Source organism: Phyllobates terribilis, unplaced genomic scaffold, assembly GCF_046119375.1.
Source record: "Phyllobates terribilis strain yellow unplaced genomic scaffold, ASM4611937v1 Scaffold_9__5_contigs__length_417890890, whole genome shotgun sequence".
In the NCBI taxonomy this organism is placed as follows: Eukaryota; Metazoa; Chordata; class Amphibia; order Anura; family Dendrobatidae; genus Phyllobates; species Phyllobates terribilis.
The window spans coordinates 298,488,990-298,500,035 of record NW_027362769.1 but is presented as its reverse complement, the minus strand read 5'-3'; positions in this window follow the sequence as shown (position 1 = coordinate 298,500,035).

The window sequence follows — 11,046 nt, the reverse complement described above, 5'->3', positions numbered from 1 at the left end:
TACTAAATTTTACTAGGGGGGAGTGTGACACCCCAGGGGTCTGGTTGTCACAGTGATAGAGATATTACGTCTGAGAGCAGGTGGGAGGTCCTTTGGTCAGGGATCCTGTGCATGCCACACCTCCTGCCCAGCCTTGGGAGGGGAAGAACTTCCCCTGTATAAACCCGGGGCTGAGGCAGGGTTAGTGAGTCCAGGAAGAGTAGAGACAAGAGCAGCATAGGAAGCAGCAGAGTCACAAGGAGTCAGGGGCTGGCAGCTAAAGAGCTCGCCCTGACTAAGAAGATTCTTTACCGGACCCGGAGTCCGAGGCTGTGGGGACTAACTTCTACCCAGCAGCAGAATCCGTCAGGCAGGGGATTTCAGGTCCCCTGGCCCAGAAGCCCGAAGGCCCGGTCACACGCGTGGGACCAGCAACGCCATCGTGGAGCGGAAGCCATTAGAAGGCCCCGAGTCACCGGCCATACGGGTGAGCACCACACGGTACACTCAGGGACGTGGGCTACTTACATCAGCTTCTAGCAAGGTAGCCAGAAGAGTACAGTCAGCTTGGGAGGCTTACAACTACGCCTGGCCAGGGGAGATCCCATCTGCTCAAGGACTGACCAGGCCCCGTTCGCTAGCAAGTACTCCGGGAGGGTCTATCGTTGTTACCAGTAAAGACCCTGAACGCTACCATACCGTCTCTGAGTGGTTCCTGCTACCCCCATCATCCACGTCGGCTGCCCTGAGGCCATACCCCTCCCGTTGGGGGTTATACTATCACGCTGCACCATCCTTCCACCGGCCTCAGCGGTCTGCCCTGCAGCAGCAGCCCCCTGGCTGCATTCAACGGGTGGCGTAGTCATCAACCATTTTCTACCGCTAACAGACTGCCGTCCAGTTTGACTCCCTGGGCACGGACCGGGTCACCGCCACGAGACTACAACCCTAAACAGATCCGGCTCCGGGTAAGCTCCCGCGTGCGCAACGCAGCGCGACACAGGCCCAGGGGCGCGTCAATAGAATCATAGAATGGTAGAGTTGGAAGGGACCTCCTGGGTCATCTGGTCCAACCCCCTGCTCAAAGCAGGATTCACTAGATCATCTCAGACAGATGTCTGTCCAGCCTCTGTTTGAAGACGTCCATTGAAGGGGAACTCACCACCTCTCGTGGCAGCCTGTTCCACTCATTAATCACCCTAACTGTCAAAAAGTTTTTTCTAATATCTAATCTGTGTCTCCTCCCATTTAGTTTCATCCCATTGCTTCTAGTCTTTCCTTGTGCAAATGAGAATAAAGATGATCCTTCTACAATGTGACAGCCCTTGACATATTTGTAGACAGCTATTAAGTCTCCTCTCAGTCTTTTTTGCAAGCTAAACATTCCCAAATCCTGCAACCGTTCCTCATAGGACATGGTTTGCAATAGAACATTTACATACACAGGAATAGAGTTGTTGCATTAAACATATTCCAACACCTTATTTATCCCATTCTCTGACCTAGGCTTGTATTTTAAGCACCTGCTTGATTTCTGATTTTGTCTCTGACAAAATCTCTAGTATCGACCCCATGTGACAATCCTTCTTGATGTCAGCTTGCTCCACGTGTCGGCAACTGACTCTATCCCAGGGGCCCGTGTGAGTCCAGATCCCTTTACATTTACAGGGGTTAAAGGTTAAAGGGATAAGGCCAGGGCAACACCTTGAATCTGGCAAATGAAGTGGCTTGTGCTAAGCCTGCCCATGGAAGCTCTATTAACATTTGACTGGCTTACAGGAACTGTGCTATCAGGACAAAATCAATATTTGGTGTCACCAACCTTTCCCTTCACAACAGCAGATGTTTCAAACAAATTGGAGAAATAGCCACAGATCTTTTGTCGATTTCGTCTTGTGCAAATCCTTCTGTCTCAAAATATAATCCCTGACAGACTGAGGGATGTTGAGATCAGTTCTATGCGGCGGCCATATCATCACTCCCAGGTCTCCTTGTTCTTCTTTACATTGACAATAGTTCTTAATGATATTGGTTGTGTGTTTGGGGTCGTTGTTCTGCTGCAGAAGGAATTTTAAGCCAATCAGATGCCTCCTTGGTGGTACAGTATGATGGATAAGTATCTGCTTAGGTTTCTCAGCATTTAGTACTCCAAGAAATGGGCCATGTTAAGGATCATAGACACAGTTGTCGGACAAGGAAAATTAGTGCTGCAGATGAAAAATACATCATGCTTACTTCCTTTCAAAATCGGAAGATGTACAGCAGTGCCTGTAGCTCAGAACTGGCAGCCACCATTGGGACCTAAATGCATCCATCTATCGACTTTTCAGAGAATTCTGGCCATGCTCTGATGCTGTTTTGAAGAGATACAGTGGTCACATCAAATATTAATTTTATTAATTTTTTTTGTTCATTCACTTTTCAATTTGTTAAATGACGAAAATAAACTATTAGCACTTAGTTTTTTTAATGCATTCTTAATTTGCAGCATTTTTCCACAGCTGCCTAAAACTTTCCACAGTAAATTTCCCCCTTAGAGTATACAGCCGAAAATGTGTTACATCACGCCGTACATTCAATTTGGGACATCTTGAGATATTGCAATAGCTTCCCTTCTTCCTTCCTTATTTTCTTCCTTAATTCCTTGCTTCCCCTATGTGATAAACCAAACAATTATTTAAAATAAATCTTATTTAAATTAAGTAACATGCATTACCATCTGGTGCTCCTTGTGCCAGCCCAGAAGCTGATGCAGAGCAGCTGATATCCCATCTGCTTGAATTGGCTTCCTTTTTTGCTGAGACACAAAATAAGACACATACAGACTTTACTTACTCTCTGGTTTTAAAATTTACAAAGGTGAATTGTCTTGCATGAAGCATATATTAAAATATGTACTGTTAAGGGAGGGCAATAACCCTTCACGGTTGACCAAGTGAGTGTCAAATTATTATGTTGATTGCAATCCACAGAAAACCAAACGGAAACAATGTTCTGTATTGGGAGGATTCAAAGAATCTCTGATCCCGTTTATTTTGCTTAGCATTTTATATTGTTTTGAGTATATCAAATAGCCAATCAACTCTACAGCCATACTACAATACTATAGGCTAACTGATGTGAGTACAATTATTACGGAAACACATATATGGTCATATTATCATTGTTAGTTTGAATCACTATGGAAATTTTACAAAGTCAAACCTGGCCTAAACAAGTTAGATAAGAGTGTCTGACAAAATGTTCTCTTGAGAAAAGGTTAGTGTGAGATAAGTTCTATGGGAAGAGAAAGAAAGAATGTATGTTATGCAAGGAGTGATAATAACATGATTTTAAAGCGAGCAGACAAAATGGAGTTTCTCTAGCATGAGTATCAATATGTCCTTTACAGTACAACCAGGCCTAGATTGGTTATCTACCCAACCAAGCCTAGACTGGACATCTGCCCAACCAGACCTAGACTGGACATCTGCCCAAACAGGCCTAGACTGGACGTCTGCCCAAACAGGTAGATTCCCATCATGCCGCACGGCCCAAATCCACAGTGGCCCACCTGCTCTCACCCTCACTTCTCCCATTTTTTTACATGCTCACAGTCAACTCTTGTAGCAGACACATGGCTTTGCTTTCAAGTCTGAAACTGGTGTCAGGACGTTTTGTCGGTGCAAAGCTAAATTTGCTTCAAGAGGACCTTTCACCAGTTTAAGCATGTTAAACTGGTAACATCTGTAGCATCGACGTCCCTGCCCTCTGCTAGGCAGGGACGCCGTCCCTCTCACCTCCGTGCTCCTCACGTGGGCCCCTCCAGCGCTCCTGTCTCTGTCGGCGCAGCGGCGTCCCTGCCCCATGTCAGACAGGGACACCATCTCTCTCGCCCCCCCGGCTCCTGGCGCGGCTTCTCCCTGCGCTCCGTTCCCTGCTGTGGCCGGCGCGCGTTCTTCCTCCAGCAGAGTGCTTAGGGCGCGTGCGCGCGCACCCCCCCCCTCTTAAAGGGACAGCGTGCATTTTCCTAAAGAGTCCCCGGCCAATGGCCGGAGGACTTCCCACATTTAAGGCACCTCCTCCAAAATGGAGGTGCCCGAGCAAAGTTGTTTGCACTGTGTCTGATCTGTGCTTCAGCCCTCAGGTCGCGCTGCTAGCCTGACTTCTCGTCCTGCCTGCCAGCCTGTTATCTGCCCGTTACCTGCCGAGCCTGCCAGCCTGCTCTCCTGGTGCGTTCACCTGTTATCTGCCTGTTACCTGCCTTGGCTATCTGTCCGCTCACCTGGGAGCATCCGCCTGCCCTGTCTGTCAGACCGCTCACCTGGGAGCGTACATCAGTTACCTGCCTGTTACCTGCCTGTCTGTCAGACCGCTCACCTGGGAGCGTCCACCAGTTACCTGCCTGTTACCTGTCTCGTCCGTCAGCTCGCTCACCTGGGAGCGCCCACCAGTTACCTGTCAGTTACCCGCCTCGTCTGTCTGTCCGCTCACCTGGGAGCACCTGCCTGTTTCCTGCCAGCCTGCCTGGAGACCCTGCCATCACTTGCTGTGACCACCTTCCTGGTAAACCTAAAGACTGCTACTTGCCCTGCTTTCTCGAACTGTGACCACCTGTCGGCTACCAGAGACTTCCGCCTGCTTGCCATGTCCATCCGCCATACCGGTCAGTCCCAGCCATCTGACCTGTGGGAGCCACCTGCTCTCTTGCAAGGTCATCCGCAGAGTAGCACCTGGTCCCTCAGCCCGGATCCTCCCTGGTCACGGTGTCGTTAGCTGCCGTACGACCAGGGTCGGTTCGGGTGGATACTTAGTCACGCCCCTCTGGGTCCCTCCTTGCACCTTGGCACAGAGGTTCCACCACCCGGGCCCATAACAACATCATAGAACAGTGACTGTAAAACTGAATGAATACCGATTTTACTTTTCATTTCTCTTCTTCGTTTTGCAGATATTGACTTGTAAAGTTTAGGTTATAGTTTGTTAAGTACAAGACTGGACTTTGCACTAGCGACTCTATTTACAGATCTCAAAGGTTGCCCTGACCTTTACCCTTTAACCCCTTTACAACCCAAGGTGGTTTGCACGTTAATGACTAGGCCAATTTTTACAATTCTGACCACTGTCACTTTATGAGGTAATTACTCTGGAACGCTTGAACAGATCCCCCTGATTCTGAGATTGTTTTTTTGTGACATATTGTACTTCATGATTGTGGTAAAATTTCTTCGATATCACTTGCGTTTATTTGTGAAAAAAATGGAAATTTGGCGAAAATGTTGAAAATTTTGCAATTTTCAAAATTTGAATTTTTATGCCCTTAAATCAGAGAGATACAGTACAGACCAAAAGTTTGGACACACCTTCTCATTTAAAGATTTTTCTGTATTTTCATGACTATGAAAATTGTACATTCACACTGAAGGCATCAAAACTATGAATTCACACATGTGGAATTATATACTTAACAAAAAAGTGTGAAACAACTGAAAATATGTCTTATATTCTAGGTTCTTCAAAGTAGCCACCTTTTGCTTTGATGATTGCTTTGCACACTCTTGGCATTCTCTTGATGAGCTTCAAGAGATAGTCACCGGAACTCCTTCCAACAATCTTGAAGGAGTTTCCAGAGATGCTTAGCTCTTGTTGGCCCTTTTGCCTTCACTCTGCGGTCCAGCTCACCCCAAACCATCTTGATTGGGTTCAGGTCTGGTGACTCAGGAGGCCAGGTCATCTGGCGTAGCACCCCATCACTCTCCTTATTGGTCAAATAGCCCTTACACAGCTTGGAGGTGTGTTTGGGGTCATTGTCCTGTTGAAAAATAAATGATGGTCCAACTAAACGCAAACCGGATGGAATAGCATGCCGCTGCAAGATGCTGTGGTAGCCATGCTGGTTCAGTATGCCTTCAGTTTTGAATAAATCCCCAACAGTGTCACCAGCAAAGCACGCCCACACCGTCACACCTCCTCCTCCATGCTTCACGGTGGGAACCAGGCATGTAGAGTCCATCCGTTCACCTTTTCTGCGTCGCACAAAGACACGGTGGTTGGAACCAAAGATCTCAAATTTGGACTCATCAGACCAAAGCACAGATTTCCACTGGCCTAATGTCCATTCCGTTCTTTAGCCCACACAAGTCTCTTCTGCTTCTTGCCTGTCCTTAGCAGTGGTTTCCTAGCAGCTATTTTACCATGAAAGCCTGCTGCACAAAGTTTCCTCTTAACAGTTGTTGTAGAGATGTGTCTGCTGCTAGAACTCTGTGTGGCATTGACCTGGTCTCTAATCTGAGCTGCTGTTAACCTGCAATTTCTGAGGCTGGTGACTCGGATAAACTTATCCTCAGAAGCAGAGGTGACTCTTGGTCTTCCTTTCCTGGGGCGGTCCTCATGTGAGACAGTTTCCTTGTAGCGCTTGATGGTTTTTGCATCTGCACTTGGGGACACTTTCAAAGTTTGCCCAATTTTTCGGACTGACTGACCTTCATTACTTAAAGTAATGGCCACTCGTTTTTCTTTACTTAGCTGCTTTTTTCTTGCCATAATACAAATTCTAACAGTCTATTCAGTAGGACTATCAGCTGTGTATCCACCAGACTTCTGCACAACACAACTGATGGTCCCAACCCCATTTATAAGGCAAGAAATCCCACTTATTAAACCTGACAGGGCACACCTGTCAAGTGAAAACCATTTCCGGTGACTACCTCTTGAAGCTCATCAAGAGAATGCCAAGAGTGTGCAAAGCAGTCATCAAAGCAAAAGGTGGCTACTTTGAAGAACCTAGAATATAAGACATATTTTCAGTTGTTTCACACTTTTTTGTTAAGTATATAATTCCACATGTGTTAATTCATAGTTTTGATGCCTTCAGTGTGAATGTACAATTTTCATAGTCATGAAAATACAGAAAAATCTTTAAATGAGAAGGTGTGTCCAAACTTTTGGTCTGTACTGTATGTCACACAAAATAGTTAATAAATAACATTTCCCACATGTCTTCTTTACATCAGCACAATTTTGGAACCAATCTTTTTTTTATTAGGGAGCTATAAGGGTTAAAAGATGACCAGCGATTTCTAATTTTTCCAACAAAATTTACAAAACCATTTTTTTAGGGACCACATCATATTTAAAGTCACTTTGAGGGGTCTTTATGACAGAAAATACCCAAAAGTGACACCATTCTAAAAACTGCACCCTTCAAGGTACTTAAAACCCCATTCAAGAACTTTATTAACCCTTCAGGTGCTTTACAGGAATTTTTGGAATGTGGAAGAAAAAAAAATAACATTTAACTTTTTTCACAAAAAATGTTACTTTAGACCCAATTTTTTTTATTTTTGCAGGGGTAACAGGAAAAAATGGACCCCAAAATTTGTTGTGCAATTTCTCCTGAGTAAGCAGATACTCCATATGTGGGGGAAAACCACTGTTTGGGCGCACGGCAGGGTTCGGAAGGGAAGGAGCGCCATTTGACTTTTTGAATGTAAAATTTGCTTGAATAATTAGCGGACGCCATGTTGCATTTGGGGAGCCCCTGATGTGCCTAAACAGTGGAAACCCCCCACAAGTGACACCATTTTGGAAACTAGACCCCTCAGGGAACTTGTCTAGATGTGTGGTGAGCATCTTGAACCCCAAAGTCCTTTACAGAAGTTTATAACATGGAGCCGTGAAAATAAAAAAAATCAAACTTTTTCCACAAAAATGATGTTTTAGCCCCAATTTTTTTATTTTCACAAGGGTAAGAGAAGAAAATGGACACCAAAAACTTTTGTGCAATTTCTCCTGAGTATGCTAATACCCCATATGTGGGGAAAATACAGTGTTTGGGCGCACGGCAAAGTTCAGAAGGGAAGGAGCACTGTGTGACTTTTTGAGCGCAAAATCGACTGGAATCGACAGCGGACGCCATGTCGCGTTTGGAGAGCCCCTGATGTGCCTAAATAGTTGAAACCCCCCACAAGTGACCCAATTTTGGAAACTACACCCCTCAAGGATTTTATCAAGGGGTATAGTGAACATTTTGAACCCAGAGGTACGACACAGAATTTGATGACATTAGGTCATCATATTGAATAAGTTGTCATTAGTCTTGAGCGCAAGTGCTTGCTACTTGAGTTTGCATCGGGTACTCAGGTATGCACCATGTATCACGGGTGCTCAAGTGAAATGCTCGAGTCCCCGCCCGCATGTTTCACGGTTATTAGACACCCCAAAAAAAATATGCGGGGATCGGTCGTGCATGGCAGGCAATCCCCGCGAGGTTTTTTTGACCGCGAAGCATATGGGGCGGAGACTCGAGCACCCACGATACTCAATGCATAACCGAGCACTTGCATTCAACACTAGTTGCCATATCGTCATCTTTTTTTTTATTTTTTATTTTTTTACTTTTGAAAAAAACAACAACCCTAACCCCAACCCTAACCCTACCCTAACATTAGCACAACCCTAACCCCAACCCCAGCCCTAGCGTTTATTTTTTACACCGTTTCTAGTGCGGTATAAGTGATTAGACAACCTTATTCTTCGGGTCGGTGCGACTACAGAGATACCAGAATGATATCGGGTTTTTATGATTGACAGCTGTCACACACTAAAAGACACAATTTGTAAAATCTAGTTTTTGCATCGCCATATTTTGAGAGCTATAATTTTTCCATATTTTGGCCGACAGAGTCGTGTGATGGCTTGTTTTTTGCGGGATGAGTTGACGTTTTTATTGGTGCCATTTTCAGGCACATGACATTTTTTGATCGCTTTCTATTCCAGCTTTTGGGAGGCAGAATAAACAAAAACCAACAATTCAGGATTTTTTTTTTTTTACATTTTTTTTATTCTACTCCGCGTGTGGTAAAATTGATAAGGTAGCTTTATTCTTCGGGTCAGTACGTTTACAGCGGTACCACATTTATATCGTTTTCTATGTTTTGGCGCTTTTACACAATAAGGCTATGTGTCCACGATGCAGAAATGCTCAGGATTTTTTCCTGAGCGTTTCTGCATCTCCCTGGCAGAAAAAAATGCATGCGGATTGTACATGCGTTTTCCTGCCAGGGACGTGAGGAAATGGAGCGTTATTCACTGACATTTCCACATGCGGATTGACAAGCGCTTTCCAAGCGATTAGCATCACTTGGAAAGTGCTTGTGACAACTAGGTCACACTATATAAATCCATGCAAACTGCATGGATTTATATAGTGTGACCCGAGAGAGTCGTTAAAAATAAAAAAATAAATATATACTTACCCTCCGATGGCCCGCGCTGGCTTGCTTCGCTCGGTCCCTGCTGCCGGCAGCAGTGGATTGAAAGACCTGCCGACGTCAGCGTCGCGTGACCCGTCACATGACTCTGACGTCAGTGCAGGTCCTTCAATCCACTGCAAAGTGCCGGGAAGCAAGGAGGAGCGCTGCGCGGGCCGCCGGAAGGAAAATATACATTTATTTTTTATTTTATTCTTTTTTTTACAGATTTTTTAATGGTACCTGGGTATGGAGGAGACTCTCCTCTCATCTACACCCGGGTACCATCCGCACATTAGAACGCTTGGATTACGCATCTACATATACAGTGATGCGTAATCCATGCGGTCTAATGCAAGTCAATGGCGGCAAAGACGCAGCACTTCCGCAAAATAATTGGTAGTGCTGCGTTTTTTTCCGCAATGATAATCCGCAGCGGAAATTTCCGCAGCATGTGCACAGCACATGCGGATTATCATTGGGGAACATTGCTGCCCTTCTACCATGCGTTTTTAATGCGTTTCTGCAATTTTTCCGCAGCTGCAGAAACGCATTAAAAACGCATCGCGTTAAAGCTATTTTATAGAAAAAATTATTTTTTTGCATCGCTTTATTCTGAGAGCTATAACTTTTTGATTTTTCGGATGATGGAGCTGTATGGCAGTTTGTTTTCTGTGGGACAACGTGACGTTTTAAGCAGTACCATTTTTATTTATATTCGCCTTTTTGATCGCGTGTTATTCCATTTTTTGTTTGGTGGTATGATAATAAAGCATTGTTTTTTGCTTCATTTTTTATTTTTATTTTTTAACATGTTCACTGAAGGGGTTAACTAGTGGGACAGTTTTATAGGTCAGATCGTTCCGGACGTGGCGATACCAAATATGTGTACTTTTATTGTTTTTTTTTTTTTCATAATAATATTTATTGATGGGTACATTATATTTTTATTTTTGGTGGATTATTTTTTTATTTTATTTTTTTATATTTTTTCAATTTTTTTTAATTTTTTTTTTCACTTTCTGAGTTTTTTTTACTTTTTTACTTTGTCCCACTATGGGACTTTCACTTTTTTTATTCTGATCGCCTGCATAGCATAGGGATGGAGCACCATCCATGTGCTATGCAGGCAGTCAGCGCTGCACAGTGAGAACATTGTTCGGTCAAACACTGCGCATAACCAAAAAAATCTTCCTGCTTCTCTGGTGACCCGGACGTTGTCATGACGACATCGGGTCGTCATGGCAACACCTGGAAATCCGCGTCAGACAGCGCTGGAGGCCGGAAGAGGAGGTGAGTATACCGATCACCTCCCCTTAGCCACCGCAATGCTGCGATCGACTTCGATCGCAGCATTGCGGGGGTTAATGTGCCGGGAGTGGTGCGGGACCGCTCCCTGCACATAGTACCGGGTGTCAGCTGTGACAATCAGCTGACACCCGGCGGCGATCGCGCCAGCACAGCCTGTGTGCGCGTGCGATCGCGATGACGTACTAATACACGGGTCAGGCTCTTAAGTCCCAGGGCACAGATGCATATTAGTACGTCATGGGCTTTAAAGGGGTTAAACCCTGAACAGGGATCTGAATTAAATATGGGCCTTTTTGTTAGGTCCACAGAGTAAATTACTGGCTATTAGAATGGGATGACAGAAAATTTTCAGAATGTCATGCCAATCCCAGGAGGTCCGGAACAGGAACAGAAATGCCAGGCAAAAGTGTGGTCAAAATACAGGCCAAAGTCAAACAACAATCAACTTGGCAAAGTAAAATGCCCAGGTGTGAACCAAGTCAAGCAGAGCTTATAACTGCCAGTGGGGAACAGGAATACAGGAGTT